Below are 15174 nucleotides of genomic sequence, written 5' to 3' on the forward strand. Positions count from 1 at the left end.
CGCCCCGTCCGAGCACCGATCGGGCACGATCGGGCCTTGCCGTGTCCTGGCGGGGGGCACCCCACCCGAGACGCTCTTGTTAAGCGGGGTGACCTGTCGGCTCAGGAGGGCCATGGACCCGCCTGGGGCCGACGGGCCAGTGGGCCCACTGCGCCAGGCCTGCTCGCTTTCCGACTGGGCCTGCTGGCTGGCAGCCAGGTCCGAATTTATGCAAATCTCAGGCCGAGCAGGGCCTGGTGGGAGACATGAACTGTGCCACAATGTGCCTCTTCTGCTGGGCTCTGCCTGCCGGAGCTTCCCCCTGCACGTGGGACAGGCAGCTCCGCAGACGCTCAGGGCTTCCGGGAGGGCTGGGGCTGGGTCAGGGCCGGCCTTCTCACCCTCGCTTAGCGGGGCTTCCAGAACAGGCCCAAGCCCTGCCCTCTGGCTCGCAACTCATACTTACCTGGCAGGGGAGCATCTGTGATCAGCAAGGCAGAGCTCCCAGGGTGAGGCTCATCCATTGCACATCGGATTTGCTGACCCCTGCGATGTCCCCAAATGCGGGATTCTCGACTGCATTATTTCTGGTAGTGGGGGACTGCGTTCGCGCTTTCCCCTGATTTATTGGTGAAAGAAAGAAAGAGTTTAGTGTGCGAGTCAGGTTGTTTGCACACAGGGCCCAAGCTCGTGCAGCAGAGTTTATTTTGCTGCAGTCAAGAGGGCCAGCCCTGGGCCGTTCAGGGGTCCACAGGCCTGATGGATTGGTGAAATAAAAAAATGTGAAAGTCATGTGTGTCATGTGTAGGTTGGGCCCCTGAATGTTGCTGCGGTCAAGAGGGCCAGCATTCACTGGAGGGGTGAAGTGCACAGGTGCCTAACCCCAGACTTGTGCGCCCCATGATATCAGGTGCCCCGGTAGTTCTTGAAGCCAGCCTGCCCTGCCCGGGCTCTGCTTTCGCGCCCAGGCCCTCCAACCTAAGGAAGGCCCAGCCAGCTCCTGGGGTTTTGGGGGCAGGGGTGAAACTGGCTCCCGGCCGCCGCTGCCGCCCGCCCCGTCCGAGCACCGATCGGGCACGATCGGGCCTTGCCGTGTCCTGGCGGGGGGCACCCCACCCGAGACGCTCTTGTTAAGCGGGGTGACCTGTCGGCTCAGGAGGGCCATGGACCCGCCTGGGGCCGACGGGCCAGTGGGCCCACTGCGCCAGGCCTGCTCGCTTTCCGACTGGGCCTGCTGGCTGGCAGCCAGGTCCGAATTTATGCAAATCTCAGGCCGAGCAGGGCCTGGTGGGAGACATGAACTGTGCCACAATGTGCCTCTTCTGCTGGGCTCTGCCTGCCGGAGCTTCCCCCTGCACGTGGGACAGGCAGCTCCGCAGACGCTCAGGGCTTCCGGGAGGGCTGGGGCTGGGTCAGGGCCGGCCTTCTCACCCTCGCTTAGCGGGGCTTCCAGAACAGGCCCAAGCCCTGCCCTCTGGCTCGCAACTCATACTTACCTGGCAGGGGAGCATCTGTGATCAGCAAGGCAGAGCTCCCAGGGTGAGGCTCATCCATTGCACATCGGATTTGCTGACCCCTGCGATGTCCCCAAATGCGGGATTCTCGACTGTATTATTTCTGGTAGTGGGGGACTGCGTTCGCGCTTTCCCCTGATTTATTGGTGAAAGAAAGAAAGAGTTTAGTGTGCGAGTCAGGTTGTTTGCACACAGGGCCCAAGCTCGTGCAGCAGAGTTTATTTTGCTGCAGTCAAGAGGGCCAGCCCTGGGCCGTTCAGGGGTCCACAGGCCTGATGGATTGGTGAAATAAAAAAATGTGAAAGTCATGTGTGTCATGTGTAGGTTGGGCCCCTGAATGTTGCTGCGGTCAAGAGGGCCAGCATTCACTGGAGGGGTGAAGTGCACAGGTGCCTAACCCCAGACTTGTGCGCCCCATGATATCAGGTGCCCCGGTAGTTCTTGAAGCCAGCCTGCCCTGCCCGGGCTCTGCTTTCGCGCCCAGGCCCTCCAACCTAAGGAAGGCCCAGCCAGCTCCTGGGGTTTTGGGGGCAGGGGTGAAACTGGCTCCCGGCCGCCGCTGCCGCCCGCCCCGTCCGAGCACCGATCGGGCACGATCGGGCCTTGCCGTGTCCTGGCGGGGGGCACCCCACCCGAGACGCTCTTGTTAAGCGGGGTGACCTGTCGGCTCAGGAGGGCCATGGACCCGCCTGGGGCCGACGGGCCAGTGGGCCCACTGCGCCAGGCCTGCTCGCTTTCCGACTGGGCCTGCTGGCTGGCAGCCAGGTCCGAATTTATGCAAATCTCAGGCCGAGCAGGGCCTGGTGGGAGACATGAACTGTGCCACAATGTGCCTCTTCTGCTGGGCTCTGCCTGCCGGAGCTTCCCCCTGCACGTGGGACAGGCAGCTCCGCAGACGCTCAGGGCTTCCGGGAGGGCTGGGGCTGGGTCAGGGCCGGCCTTCTCACCCTCGCTTAGCGGGGCTTCCAGAACAGGCCCAAGCCCTGCCCTCTGGCTCGCAACTCATACTTACCTGGCAGGGGAGCATCTGTGATCAGCAAGGCAGAGCTCTCAGGGTGAGGCTCATCCATTGCACATCGGATTTGCTGACCCCTGCGATGTCCCCAAATGCGGGATTCTCGACTGCATTATTTCTGGTAGTGGGGGACTGCGTTCGCGCTTTCCCCTGATTTATTGGTGAAAGAAAGAAAGAGTTTAGTGTGCGAGTCAGGTTGTTTGCACACAGGGCCCAAGCTCGTGCAGCAGAGTTTATTTTGCTGCAGTCAAGAGGGCCAGCCCTGGGCCGTTCAGGGGTCCACAGGCCTGATGGATTGGTGAAATAAAAAAATGTGAAAGTCATGTGTGTCATGTGTAGGTTGGGCCCCTGAATGTTGCTGCGGTCAAGAGGGCCAGCATTCACTGGAGGGGTGAAGTGCACAGGTGCCTAACCCCAGACTTGTGCGCCCCATGATATCAGGTGCCCCGGTAGTTCTTGAAGCCAGCCTGCCCTGCCCGGGCTCTGCTTTCGCGCCCAGGCCCTCCAACCTAAGGAAGGCCCAGCCAGCTCCTGGGGTTTTGGGGGCAGGGGTGAAACTGGCTCCCGGCCGCCGCTGCCGCCCGCCCCGTCCGAGCACCGATCGGGCACGATCGGGCCTTGCCGTGTCCTGGCGGGGGGCACCCCACCCGAGACGCTCTTGTTAAGCGGGGTGACCTGTCGGCTCAGGAGGGCCATGGACCCGCCTGGGGCCGACGGGCCAGTGGGCCCACTGCGCCAGGCCTGCTCGCTTTCCGACTGGGCCTGCTGGCTGGCAGCCAGGTCCGAATTTATGCAAATCTCAGGCCGAGCAGGGCCTGGTGGGAGACATGAACTGTGCCACAATGTGCCTCTTCTGCTGGGCTCTGCCTGCCGGAGCTTCCCCCTGCACGTGGGACAGGCAGCTCCGCAGACGCTCAGGGCTTCCGGGAGGGCTGGGGCTGGGTCAGGGCCGGCCTTCTCACCCTCGCTTAGCGGGGCTTCCAGAACAGGCCCAAGCCCTGCCCTCTGGCTCGCAACTCATACTTACCTGGCAGGGGAGCATCTGTGATCAGCAAGGCAGAGCTCCCAGGGTGAGGCTCATCCATTGCACATCGGATTTGCTGACCCCTGCGATGTCCCCAAATGCGGGATTCTCGACTGTATTATTTCTGGTAGTGGGGGACTGCGTTCGCGCTTTCCCCTGATTTATTGGTGAAAGAAAGAAAGAGTTTAGTGTGCGAGTCAGGTTGTTTGCAAACAGGGCCCAAGCTCGTGCAGCAGAGTTTATTTTGCTGCAGTCAAGAGGGCCAGCCCTGGGCCGTTCAGGGGTCCACAGGCCTGATGGATTGGTGAAATAAAAAAATGTGAAAGTCATGTGTGTCATGTGTAGGTTGGGCCCCTGAATGTTGCTGCGGTCAAGAGGGCCAGCATTCACTGGAGGGGTGAAGTGCACAGGTGCCTAACCCCAGACTTGTGCGCCCCATGATATCAGGTGCCCCGGTAGTTCTTGAAGCCAGCCTGCCCTGCCCGGGCTCTGCTTTCGCGCCCAGGCCCTCCAACCTAAGGAAGGCCCAGCCAGCTCCTGGGGTTTTGGGGGCAGGGGTGAAACTGGCTCCCGGCCGCCGCTGCCGCCCGCCCCGTCCGAGCACCGATCGGGCACGATCGGGCCTTGCCGTGTCCTGGCGGGGGGCACCCCACCCGAGACGCTCTTGTTAAGCGGGGTGACCTGTCGGCTCAGGAGGGCCATGGACCCGCCTGGGGCCGACGGGCCAGTGGGCCCACTGCGCCAGGCCTGCTCGCTTTCCGACTGGGCCTGCTGGCTGGCAGCCAGGTCCGAATTTATGCAAATCTCAGGCCGAGCAGGGCCTGGTGGGAGACATGAACTGTGCCACAATGTGCCTCTTCTGCTGGGCTCTGCCTGCCGGAGCTTCCCCCTGCACGTGGGACAGGCAGCTCCGCAGACGCTCAGGGCTTCCGGGAGGGCTGGGGCTGGGTCAGGGCCGGCCTTCTCACCCTCGCTTAGCGGGGCTTCCAGAACAGGCCCAAGCCCTGCCCTCTGGCTCGCAACTCATACTTACCTGGCAGGGGAGCATCTGTGATCAGCAAGGCAGAGCTCCCAGGGTGAGGCTCATCCATTGCACATCGGATTTGCTGACCCCTGCGATGTCCCCAAATGCGGGATTCTCGACTGTATTATTTCTGGTAGTGGGGGACTGCGTTCGCGCTTTCCCCTGATTTATTGGTGAAAGAAAGAAAGAGTTTAGTGTGCGAGTCAGGTTGTTTGCACACAGGGCCCAAGCTCGTGCAGCAGAGTTTATTTTGCTGCAGTCAAGAGGGCCAGCCCTGGGCCGTTCAGGGGTCCACAGGCCTGATGGATTGGTGAAATAAAAAAATGTGAAAGTCATGTGTGTCATGTGTAGGTTGGGCCCCTGAATGTTGCTGCGGTCAAGAGGGCCAGCATTCACTGGAGGGGTGAAGTGCACAGGTGCCTAACCCCAGACTTGTGCGCCCCATGATATCAGGTGCCCCGGTAGTTCTTGAAGCCAGCCTGCCCTGCCCGGGCTCTGCTTTCGCGCCCAGGCCCTCCAACCTAAGGAAGGCCCAGCCAGCTCCTGGGGTTTTGGGGGCAGGGGTGAAACTGGCTCCCGGCCGCCGCTGCCGCCCGCCCCGTCCGAGCACCGATCGGGCACGATCGGGCCTTGCCGTGTCCTGGCGGGGGGCACCCCACCCGAGACGCTCTTGTTAAGCGGGGGTGACCTGTCGGCTCAGGAGGGCCATGGACCCGCCTGGGGCCGACGGGCCAGTGGGCCCACTGCGCCAGGCCTGCTCGCTTTCCGACTGGGCCTGCTGGCTGGCAGCCAGGTCCGAATTTATGCAAATCTCAGGCCGAGCAGGGCCTGGTGGGAGACATGAACTGTGCCACAATGTGCCTCTTCTGCTGGGCTCTGCCTGCCGGAGCTTCCCCCTGCACGTGGGACAGGCAGCTCCGCAGACGCTCAGGGCTTCCGGGAGGGCTGGGGCTGGGTCAGGGCCGGCCTTCTCACCCTCGCTTAGCGGGGCTTCCAGAACAGGCCCAAGCCCTGCCCTCTGGCTCGCAACTCATACTTACCTGGCAGGGGAGCATCTGTGATCAGCAAGGCAGAGCTCCCAGGGTGAGACTCCTCCATTGCACATCGGATTTGCTGACCCCTGCGATGTCCCCAAATGCGGGATTCTCGACTGCATTATTTCTGGTAGTGGGGGACTGCGTTCGCGCTTTCCCCTGATTTATTGGTGAAAGAAAGAAAGAGTTTAGTGTGCGAGTCAGGTTGTTTGCACACAGGGCCCAAGCTCGTGCAGCAGAGTTTATTTTGCTGCAGTCAAGAGGGCCAGCCCTGGGCCGTTCAGGGGTCCACAGGCCTGATGGATTGGTGAAATAAAAAAATGTGAAAGTCATGTGTGTCATGTGTAGGTTGGGCCCCTGAATGTTGCTGCGGTCAAGAGGGCCAGCATTCACTGGAGGGGTGAAGTGCACAGGTGCCTAACCCCAGACTTGTGCGCCCCATGATATCAGGTGCCCCGGTAGTTCTTGAAGCCAGCCTGCCCTGCCCGGGCTCTGCTTTCGCGCCCAGGCCCTCCAACCTAAGGAAGGCCCAGCCAGCTCCTGGGGTTTTGGGGGCAGGGGTGAGACTGGCTCCCGGCCGCCGCTGCCGCCCGCCCCGTCCGAGCACCGGATCGGGCACGATCGGGCCTTGCCTTCACGGCCTTGCCGTGTCCTGGCGGGGGGCACCCCACCCGAGACGCTCTTGTTAAGCGGGGTGACCTGTCGGCTCAGGAGGGCCATGGACCCGCCTGGGGCCGACGGGCCAGTGGGCCCACTGCGCCAGGCCTGCTCGCTTTCCGACTGGGCCTGCTGGCTGGCAGCCAGGTCCGAATTTATGCAAATCTCAGGCCGAGCAGGGCCTGGTGGGAGACATGAACTGTGCCACAATGTGCCTCTTCTGCTGGGCTCTGCCTGCCGGAGCTTCCCCCTGCACGTGGGACAGGCAGCTCCGCAGACGCTCAGGGCTTCCGGGAGGGCTGGGGCTGGGTCAGGGCCGGCCTTCTCACCCTCGCTTAGCGGGGCTTCCAGAACAGGCCCAAGCCCTGCCCTCTGGCTCGCAACTCATACTTACCTGGCAGGGGAGCATCTGTGATCAGCAAGGCAGAGCTCCCAGGGTGAGGCTCATCCATTGCACATCGGATTTGCTGACCCCTGCGATGTCCCCAAATGCGGGATTCTCGACTGCATTATTTCTGGTAGTGGGGGACTGCGTTCGCGCTTTCCCCTGATTTATTGGTGAAAGAAAGAAAGAGTTTAGTGTGCGAGTCAGGTTGTTTGCACACAGGGCCCAAGCTCGTGCAGCAGAGTTTATTTTGCTGCAGTCAAGAGGGCCAGCCCTGGGCCGTTCAGGGGTCCACAGGCCTGATGGATTGGTGAAATAAAAAAATGTGAAAGTCATGTGTGTCATGTGTAGGTTGGGCCCCTGAATGTTGCTGCGGTCAAGAGGGCCAGCATTCACTGGAGGGGTGAAGTGCACAGGTGCCTAACCCCAGACTTGTGCGCCCCATGATATCAGGTGCCCCGGTAGTTCTTGAAGCCAGCCTGCCCTGCCCGGGCTCTGCTTTCGCGCCCAGGCCCTCCAACCTAAGGAAGGCCCAGCCAGCTCCTGGGGTTTTGGGGGCAGGGGTGAAACTGGCTCCCGGCCGCCGCTGCCGCCCGCCCCGTCCGAGCACCGATCGGGCACGATCGGGCCTTGCCGTGTCCTGGCGGGGGGCACCCCACCCGAGACGCTCTTGTTAAGCGGGGTGACCTGTCGGCTCAGGAGGGCCATGGACCCGCCTGGGGCCGACGGGCCAGTGGGCCCACTGCGCCAGGCCTGCTCGCTTTCCGACTGGGCCTGCTGGCTGGCAGCCAGGTCCGAATTTATGCAAATCTCAGGCCGAGCAGGGCCTGGTGGGAGACATGAACTTTGCCACAATGTGCCTCTTCTGCTGGGCTCTGCCTGCCGGAGCTTCCCCCTGCACGTGGGACAGGCAGCTCCGCAGACGCTCAGGGCTTCCGGGAGGGCTGGGGCTGGGTCAGGGCCGGCCTTCTCACCCTCGCTTAGCGGGGCTTCCAGAACAGGCCCAAGCCCTGCCCTCTGGCTCGCAACTCATACTTACCTGGCAGGGGAGCATCTGTGATCAGCAAGGCAGGCCCCGTACAACTGGACGCTCCCTTGGTACTACAGGGAGATGGAAAAGTTCATCACAGATTTTGGCCTTCAGGGGGTGGTGCCTGCATTGTGGAACCCAAGGACAATCCACAACCTGATCCGGTCCCAAGACACCACAGATCCCATTGAGGACCTGCCAGCGGCCACAGTTACCCAGGTGTGGGAAAATGTGGCATCAAACAAACTCCTGAATATTCACAAGGACATCGCCTGGCTGACGGTGAGGGGGGCACTATCTGTGCGAGCATTCATGAACAGACGGGGCCTCTGCCCACACAGGAGCTGCCCAAGGGGGTGCCCGGCAGAGGAAACAGCGTACCACCTCTTCTGGGCATGCCCCTTTGCAAGGAAACTGCGCAGGGCCCTGAACACTGAGTTGAGTGCTCACATCCCGCCCCAAGACATTATACACCAGTCTGTGCTGTATGGACTCTTTGCACAGACCCACACAGTAGAGGCAATCCAGAACTGCTGGAGGATCCTCTGCTGCCTGAAGGACATTCTCCTCTACGCAAGGAAACGCCTGGTCCTCAATGATGAGCTGCTGACAACCGAAGCCTGTCGCAGGATGGTCCACGGCCTGCTAAGAGACTACGAAATCAAGGACAGCCTGGAAGATGGGGGCCCTGAGTAAAACCCCCAGCCCAGGCAATCATCCAAAAATAAAATAAAGAAAAAGAGAACTCTTTGCCTACTCAGGCAAAACACGAACACTTTGTAAACCACAGACTCTGAACAGAAAATATATATGTACCCACCCAAATGCCCAAAGTAAAATTGAAACCACCCCTTCTGCTTTGAGGGGGGAATGTAATTGCCACAAAAGTCTTCTTATTGAATTGAATTTATTACCCTTGTATCATCTTTAAGCACTTAATAAAGATATTTTTACAAAAAAAAAAAAAAAAGGCAGAGCTCCCAGGGTGAGGCTCATCCATTGCACATCGGATTTGCTGACCCCTGCGATGTCCCCAAATGCGGGATTCTCGACTGCATTATTTCTGGTAGTGGGGGACTGCGTTCGCGCTTTCCCCTGATTTATTGGTGAAAGAAAGAAAGAGTTTAGTGTGCGAGTCAGGTTGTTTGCACACAGGGCCCAAGCTCGTGCAGCAGAGTTTATTTTGCTGCAGTCAAGAGGGCCAGCCCTGGGCCGTTCAGGGGTCCACAGGCCTGATGGATTGGTGAAATAAAAAAATGTGAAAGTCATGTGTGTCATGTGTAGGTTGGGCCCCTGAATGTTGCTGCGGTCAAGAGGGCCAGCATTCACTGGAGGGGTGAAGTGCACAGGTGCCTAACCCCAGACTTGTGCGCCCCATGATATCAGGTGCCCCGGTAGTTCTTGAAGCCAGCCTGCCCTGCCCGGGCTCTGCTTTCGCGCCCAGGCCCTCCAACCTAAGGAAGGCCCAGCCAGCTCCTGGGGTTTTGGGGGCAGGGGTGAAACTGGCTCCCGGCCGCCGCTGCCGCCCGCCCCGTCCGAGCACCGATCGGGCACGATCGGGCCTTGCCGTGTCCTGGCGGGGGGCACCCCACCCGAGACGCTCTTGTTAAGCGGGGTGACCTGTCGGCTCAGGAGGGCCATGGACCCGCCTGGGGCCGACGGGCCAGTGGGCCCACTGCGCCAGGCCTGCTCGCTTTCCGACTGGGCCTGCTGGCTGGCAGCCAGGTCCGAATTTATGCAAATCTCAGGCCGAGCAGGGCCTGGTGGGAGACATGAACTGTGCCACAATGTGCCTCTTCTGCTGGGCTCTGCCTGCCGGAGCTTCCCCCTGCACGTGGGACAGGCAGCTCCGCAGACGCTCAGGGCTTCCGGGAGGGCTGGGGCTGGGTCAGGGCCGGCCTTCTCACCCTCGCTTAGCGGGGCTTCCAGAACAGGCCCAAGCCCTGCCCTCTGGCTCGCAACTCATACTTACCTGGCAGGGGAGCATCTGTGATCAGCAAGGCAGAGCTCCCAGGGTGAGGCTCATCCATTGCACATCGGATTTGCTGACCCCTGCGATGTCCCCAAATGCGGGATTCTCGACTGCATTATTTCTGGTAGTGGGGGACTGCGTTCGCGCTTTCCCCTGATTTATTGGTGAAAGAAAGAAAGAGTTTAGTGTGCGAGTCAGGTTGTTTGCACACAGGGCCCAAGCTCGTGCAGCAGAGTTTATTTTGCTGCAGTCAAGAGGGCCAGCCCTGGGCCGTTCAGGGGTCCACAGGCCTGATGGATTGGTGAAATAAAAAAATGTGAAAGTCATGTGTGTCATGTGTAGGTTGGGCCCCTGAATGTTGCTGCGGTCAAGAGGGCCAGCATTCACTGGAGGGGTGAAGTGCACAGGTGCCTAACCCCAGACTTGTGCGCCCCATGATATCAGGTGCCCCGGTAGTTCTTGAAGCCAGCCTGCCCTGCCCGGGCTCTGCTTTCGCGCCCAGGCCCTCCAACCTAAGGAAGGCCCAGCCAGCTCCCGGGGTTTTGGGGGCAGGGGTGAAACTGGCTCCCGGCCGCCGCTGCCGCCCGCCCCGTCCGAGCACCGATCGGGCACGATCGGGCCTTGCCGTGTCCTGGCGGGGGGCACCCCACCCGAGACGCTCTTGTTAAGCGGGGTGACCTGTCGGCTCAGGAGGGCCATGGACCCGCCTGGGGCCGACGGGCCAGTGGGCCCACTGCGCCAGGCCTGCTCGCTTTCCGACTGGGCCTGCTGGCTGGCAGCCAGGTCCGAATTTATGCAAATCTCAGGCCGAGCAGGGCCTGGTGGGAGACATGAACTGTGCCACAATGTGCCTCTTCTGCTGGGCTCTGCCTGCCGGAGCTTCCCCCTGCACGTGGGACAGGCAGCTCCGCAGACGCTCAGGGCTTCCGGGAGGGCTGGGGCTGGGTCAGGGCCGGCCTTCTCACCCTCGCTTAGCGGGGCTTCCAGAACAGGCCCAAGCCCTGCCCTCTGGCTCGCAACTCATACTTACCTGGCAGGGGAGCATCTGTGATCAGCAAGGCAGAGCTCCCAGGGTGAGGCTCATCCATTGCACATCGGATTTGCTGACCCCTGCGATGTCCCCAAATGCGGGATTCTCGACTGTATTATTTCTGGTAGTGGGGGACTGCGTTCGCGCTTTCCCCTGATTTATTGGTGAAAGAAAGAAAGAGTTTAGTGTGCGAGTCAGGTTGTTTGCACACAGGGCCCAAGCTCGTGCAGCAGAGTTTATTTTGCTGCAGTCAAGAGGGCCAGCCCTGGGCCGTTCAGGGGTCCACAGGCCTGATGGATTGGTGAAATAAAAAAATGTGAAAGTCATGTGTGTCATGTGTAGGTTGGGCCCCTGAATGTTGCTGCGGTCAAGAGGGCCAGCATTCACTGGAGGGGTGAAGTGCACAGGTGCCTAACCCCAGACTTGTGCGCCCCATGATATCAGGTGCCCCGGTAGTTCTTGAAGCCAGCCTGCCCTGCCCGGGCTCTGCTTTCGCGCCCAGGCCCTCCAACCTAAGGAAGGCCCAGCCAGCTCCTGGGGTTTTGGGGGCAGGGGTGAAACTGGCTCCCGGCCGCCGCTGCCGCCCGCCCCGTCCGAGCACCGATCGGGCACGATCGGGCCTTGCCGTGTCCTGGCGGGGGGCACCCCACCCGAGACGCTCTTGTTAAGCGGGGTGACCTGTCGGCTCAGGAGGGCCATGGACCCGCCTGGGGCCGACGGGCCAGTGGGCCCACTGCGCCAGGCCTGCTCGCTTTCCGACTGGGCCTGCTGGCTGGCAGCCAGGTCCGAATTTATGCAAATCTCAGGCCGAGCAGGGCCTGGTGGGAGACATGAACTGTGCCACAATGTGCCTCTTCTGCTGGGCTCTGCCTGCCGGAGCTTCCCCCTGCACGTGGGACAGGCAGCTCCGCAGACGCTCAGGGCTTCCGGGAGGGCTGGGGCTGGGTCAGGGCGGCCTTCTCACCCTCGCTTAGCGGGGCTTCCAGAACAGGCCCAAGCCCTGCCCTCTGGCTCGCAACTCATACTTACCTGGCAGGGGAGCATCTGTGATCAGCAAGGCAGAGCTCCCAGGGTGAGGCTCATCCATTGCACATCGGATTTGCTGACCCCTGCGATGTCCCCAAATGCGGGATTCTCGACTGCATTATTTCTGGTAGTGGGGGACTGCGTTCGCGCTTTCCCCTGATTTATTGGTGAAAGAAAGAAAGAAAGAGTTTAGTGTGCGAGTCAGGTTGTTTGCACACAGGGCCCAAGCTCGTGCAGCAGAGTTTATTTTGCTGCAGTCAAGAGGGCCAGCCCTGGGCCGTTCAGGGGTCCACAGGCCTGATGGATTGGTGAAATAAAAAAATGTGAAAGTCATGTGTGTCATGTGTAGGTTGGGCCCCTGAATGTTGCTGCGGTCAAGAGGGCCAGCATTCACTGGAGGGGTGAAGTGCACAGGTGCCTAACCCCAGACTTGTGCGCCCCATGATATCAGGTGCCCCGGTAGTTCTTGAAGCCAGCCTGCCCTGCCCGGGCTCTGCTTTCGCGCCCAGGCCCTCCAACCTAAGGAAGGCCCAGCCAGCTCCTGGGGTTTTGGGGGCAGGGGTGAGACTGGCTCCCGGCCGCCGCTGCCGCCCGCCCCGTCCGAGCACCGGATCGGGCACGATCGGGCCTTGCCTTCACGGCCTTGCCGTGTCCTGGCGGGGGGCACCCCACCCGAGACGCTCTTGTTAAGCGGGGTGACCTGTCGGCTCAGGAGGGCCATGGACCCGCCTGGGGCCGACGGGCCAGTGGGCCCACTGCGCCAGGCCTGCTCGCTTTCCGACTGGGCCTGCTGGCTGGCAGCCAGGTCCGAATTTATGCAAATCTCAGGCCGAGCAGGGCCTGGTGGGAGACATGAACTGTGCCTCAATGTGCCTCTTCTGCTGGGCTCTGCCTGCCGGAGCTTCCCCCTGCACGTGGGACAGGCAGCTCCGCAGACGCTCAGGGCTTCCGGGAGGGCTGGGGCTGGGTCAGGGCCGGCCTTCTCACCCTCGCTTAGCGGGGCTTCCAGAACAGGCCCAAGCCCTGCCCTCTGGCTCGCAACTCATACTTACCTGGCAGGGGAGCATCTGTGATCAGCAAGGCAGAGCTCCCAGGGTGAGGCTCATCCATTGCACATCGGATTTGCTGACCCCTGCGATGTCCCCAAATGCGGGATTCTCGACTGCATTATTTCTGGTAGTGGGGGACTGCGTTCGCGCTTTCCCCTGATTTATTGGTGAAAGAAAGAAAGAGTTTAGTGTGCGAGTCAGGTTGTTTGCACACAGGGCCCAAGCTCGTGCAGCAGAGTTTATTTTGCTGCAGTCAAGAGGGCCAGCCCTGGGCCGTTCAGGGGTCCACAGGCCTGATGGATTGGTGAAATAAAAAAATGTGAAAGTCATGTGTGTCATGTGTAGGTTGGGCCCCTGAATGTTGCTGCGGTCAAGAGGGCCAGCATTCACTGGAGGGGTGAAGTGCACAGGTGCCTAACCCCAGACTTGTGCGCCCCATGATATCAGGTGCCCCGGTAGTTCTTGAAGCCAGCCTGCCCTGCCCGGGCTCTGCTTTCGCGCCCAGGCCCTCCAACCTAAGGAAGGCCCAGCCAGCTCCTGGGGTTTTGGGGGCAGGGGTGAAACTGGCTCCCGGCCGCCGCTGCCGCCCGCCCCGTCCGAGCACCGATCGGGCACGATCGGGCCTTGCCGTGTCCTGGCGGGGGGCACCCCACCCGAGACGCTCTTGTTAAGCGGGGTGACCTGTCGGCTCAGGAGGGCCATGGACCCGCCTGGGGCCGACGGGCCAGTGGGCCCACTGCGCCAGGCCTGCTCGCTTTCCGACTGGGCCTGCTGGCTGGCAGCCAGGTCCGAATTTATGCAAATCTCAGGCCGAGCAGGGCCTGGTGGGAGACATGAACTTTGCCACAATGTGCCTCTTCTGCTGGGCTCTGCCTGCCGGAGCTTCCCCCTGCACGTGGGACAGGCAGCTCCGCAGACGCTCAGGGCTTCCGGGAGGGCTGGGGCTGGGTCAGGGCCGGCCTTCTCACCCTCGCTTAGCGGGGCTTCCAGAACAGGCCCAAGCCCTGCCCTCTGGCTCGCAACTCATACTTACCTGGCAGGGGAGCATCTGTGATCAGCAAGGCAGGCCCCGTACAACTGGACGCTCCCTTGGTACTACAGGGAGATGGAAAAGTTCATCACAGATTTTGGCCTTCAGGGGGTGGTGCCTGCATTGTGGAACCCAAGGACAATCCACAACCTGATCCGGTCCCAAGACACCACAGATCCCATTGAGGACCTGCCAGCGGCCACAGTTACCCAGGTGTGGGAAAATGTGGCATCAAACAAACTCCTGAATATTCACAAGGACATAGCCTGGCTGACGGTGAGGGGGGCACTATCTGTGCGAGCATTCATGAACAGACGGGGCCTCTGCCCACACAGGAGCTGCCCAAGGGGGTGCCCGGCAGAGGAAACAGCGTACCACCTCTTCTGGGCATGCCCCTTTGCAAGGAAACTGCGCAGGGCCCTGAACACTGAGTTGAGTGCTCACATCCCGCCCCAAGACATTATACACCAGTCTGTGCTGTATGGACTCTTTGCACAGACCCACACAGTAGAGGCAATCCAGAACTGCTGGAGGATCCTCTGCTGCCTGAAGGACATTCTCCTCTACGCAAGGAAACGCCTGGTCCTCAATGATGAGCTGCTGACAACCGAAGCCTGTCGCAGGATGGTCCACGGCCTGCTAAGAGACTACGAAATCAAGGACAGCCTGGAAGATGGGGGCCCTGAGTAAAACCCCCAGCCCAGGCAATCATCCAAAAATAAAATAAAGAAAAAGAGAACTCTTTGCCTACTCAGGCAAAACACGAACACTTTGTAAACCACAGACTCTGAACAGAAAATATATATGTACCCACCCAAATGCCCAAAGTAAAATTGAAACCACCCCTTCTGCTTTGAGGGGGGAATGTAATTGCCACAAAAGTCTTCTTATTGAATTGAATTTATTACCCTTGTATCATCTTTAAGCACTTAATAAAGATATTTTTACAAAAAAAAAAAAAAAAAGGCAGAGCTCCCAGGGTGAGGCTCATCCATTGCACATCGGATTTGCTGACCCCTGCGATGTCCCCAAATGCGGGATTCTCGACTGCATTATTTCTGGTAGTGGGGGACTGCGTTCGCGCTTTCCCCTGATTTATTGGTGAAAGAAAGAAAGAGTTTAGTGTGCGAGTCAGGTTGTTTGCACACAGGGCCCAAGCTCGTGCAGCAGAGTTTATTTTGCTGCAGTCAAGAGGGCCAGCCCTGGGCCGTTCAGGGGTCCACAGGCCTGATGGATTGGTGAAATAAAAAAATGTGAAAGTCATGTGTGTCATGTGTAGGTTGGGCCCCTGAATGTTGCTGCGGTCAAGAGGGCCAGCATTCACTGGAGGGGTGAAGTGCACAGGTGCCTAACCCCAGACTTGTGCGCCCCATGATATCAGGTGCCCCGGTAGTTCTTGAAGCCA

The 15174-nt window shown here is 60.5% G+C and overlaps 11 non-coding genes and 2 pseudogenes across 11 annotated transcripts; all 13 read left to right on the plus strand.

Moving 5' to 3' along the window:
- Positions 1–437: 437 nt before the first annotated feature.
- On the plus strand, positions 438–601 carry LOC138529319 (U1 spliceosomal RNA). Its single transcript, XR_011284657.1, has one exon. It is a non-coding gene; the product is annotated as a U1 spliceosomal RNA (small nuclear RNA).
- Positions 602–1467: 866 nt separating this feature from the next.
- Positions 1468–1631, plus strand: LOC138529435 (U1 spliceosomal RNA). Its single transcript, XR_011284772.1, has one exon. It is a non-coding gene; the product is annotated as a U1 spliceosomal RNA (small nuclear RNA).
- Positions 1632–2497: 866 nt separating this feature from the next.
- Positions 2498–2661, plus strand: LOC138529451 (U1 spliceosomal RNA). The gene has a single exon (XR_011284789.1). It is a non-coding gene; the product is annotated as a U1 spliceosomal RNA (small nuclear RNA).
- Positions 2662–3527: 866 nt separating this feature from the next.
- Positions 3528–3691, plus strand: LOC138529437 (U1 spliceosomal RNA). The gene has a single exon (XR_011284773.1). It is a non-coding gene; the product is annotated as a U1 spliceosomal RNA (small nuclear RNA).
- An 866-nt stretch (positions 3692–4557) lies between these two features.
- Positions 4558–4721, plus strand: LOC138529438 (U1 spliceosomal RNA). The gene has a single exon (XR_011284774.1). It is a non-coding gene; the product is annotated as a U1 spliceosomal RNA (small nuclear RNA).
- Positions 4722–5588: 867 nt separating this feature from the next.
- Positions 5589–5752, plus strand: LOC138528896 (U1 spliceosomal RNA). Its single transcript, XR_011284295.1, has one exon. It is a non-coding gene; the product is annotated as a U1 spliceosomal RNA (small nuclear RNA).
- Positions 5753–6633: 881 nt separating this feature from the next.
- Positions 6634–6797, plus strand: LOC138529321 (U1 spliceosomal RNA). The gene has a single exon (XR_011284658.1). It is a non-coding gene; the product is annotated as a U1 spliceosomal RNA (small nuclear RNA).
- Positions 6798–8622: 1825 nt separating this feature from the next.
- On the plus strand, positions 8623–8760 carry LOC138528938 (U1 spliceosomal RNA; annotated as a pseudogene).
- An 866-nt stretch (positions 8761–9626) lies between these two features.
- On the plus strand, positions 9627–9790 carry LOC138529323 (U1 spliceosomal RNA). Its single transcript, XR_011284660.1, has one exon. It is a non-coding gene; the product is annotated as a U1 spliceosomal RNA (small nuclear RNA).
- An 866-nt stretch (positions 9791–10656) lies between these two features.
- LOC138529439 (U1 spliceosomal RNA) lies at positions 10657–10820 on the plus strand. The gene has a single exon (XR_011284775.1). It is a non-coding gene; the product is annotated as a U1 spliceosomal RNA (small nuclear RNA).
- Positions 10821–11685: 865 nt separating this feature from the next.
- LOC138529324 (U1 spliceosomal RNA) lies at positions 11686–11849 on the plus strand. The gene has a single exon (XR_011284661.1). It is a non-coding gene; the product is annotated as a U1 spliceosomal RNA (small nuclear RNA).
- Positions 11850–12734: 885 nt separating this feature from the next.
- Positions 12735–12898, plus strand: LOC138529325 (U1 spliceosomal RNA). Its single transcript, XR_011284662.1, has one exon. It is a non-coding gene; the product is annotated as a U1 spliceosomal RNA (small nuclear RNA).
- Positions 12899–14724: 1826 nt separating this feature from the next.
- Positions 14725–14862, plus strand: LOC138528941 (U1 spliceosomal RNA; annotated as a pseudogene).
- The last annotated feature ends 312 nt before the right edge of the window (positions 14863–15174 follow it).

Source organism: Ambystoma mexicanum, chromosome 7q, assembly GCF_040938575.1.
Source record: "Ambystoma mexicanum isolate Mex_15411 chromosome 7q, UKY_AmexF1_1, whole genome shotgun sequence".
Lineage (NCBI taxonomy): Eukaryota > Metazoa > Chordata > Amphibia > Caudata > Ambystomatidae > Ambystoma > Ambystoma mexicanum.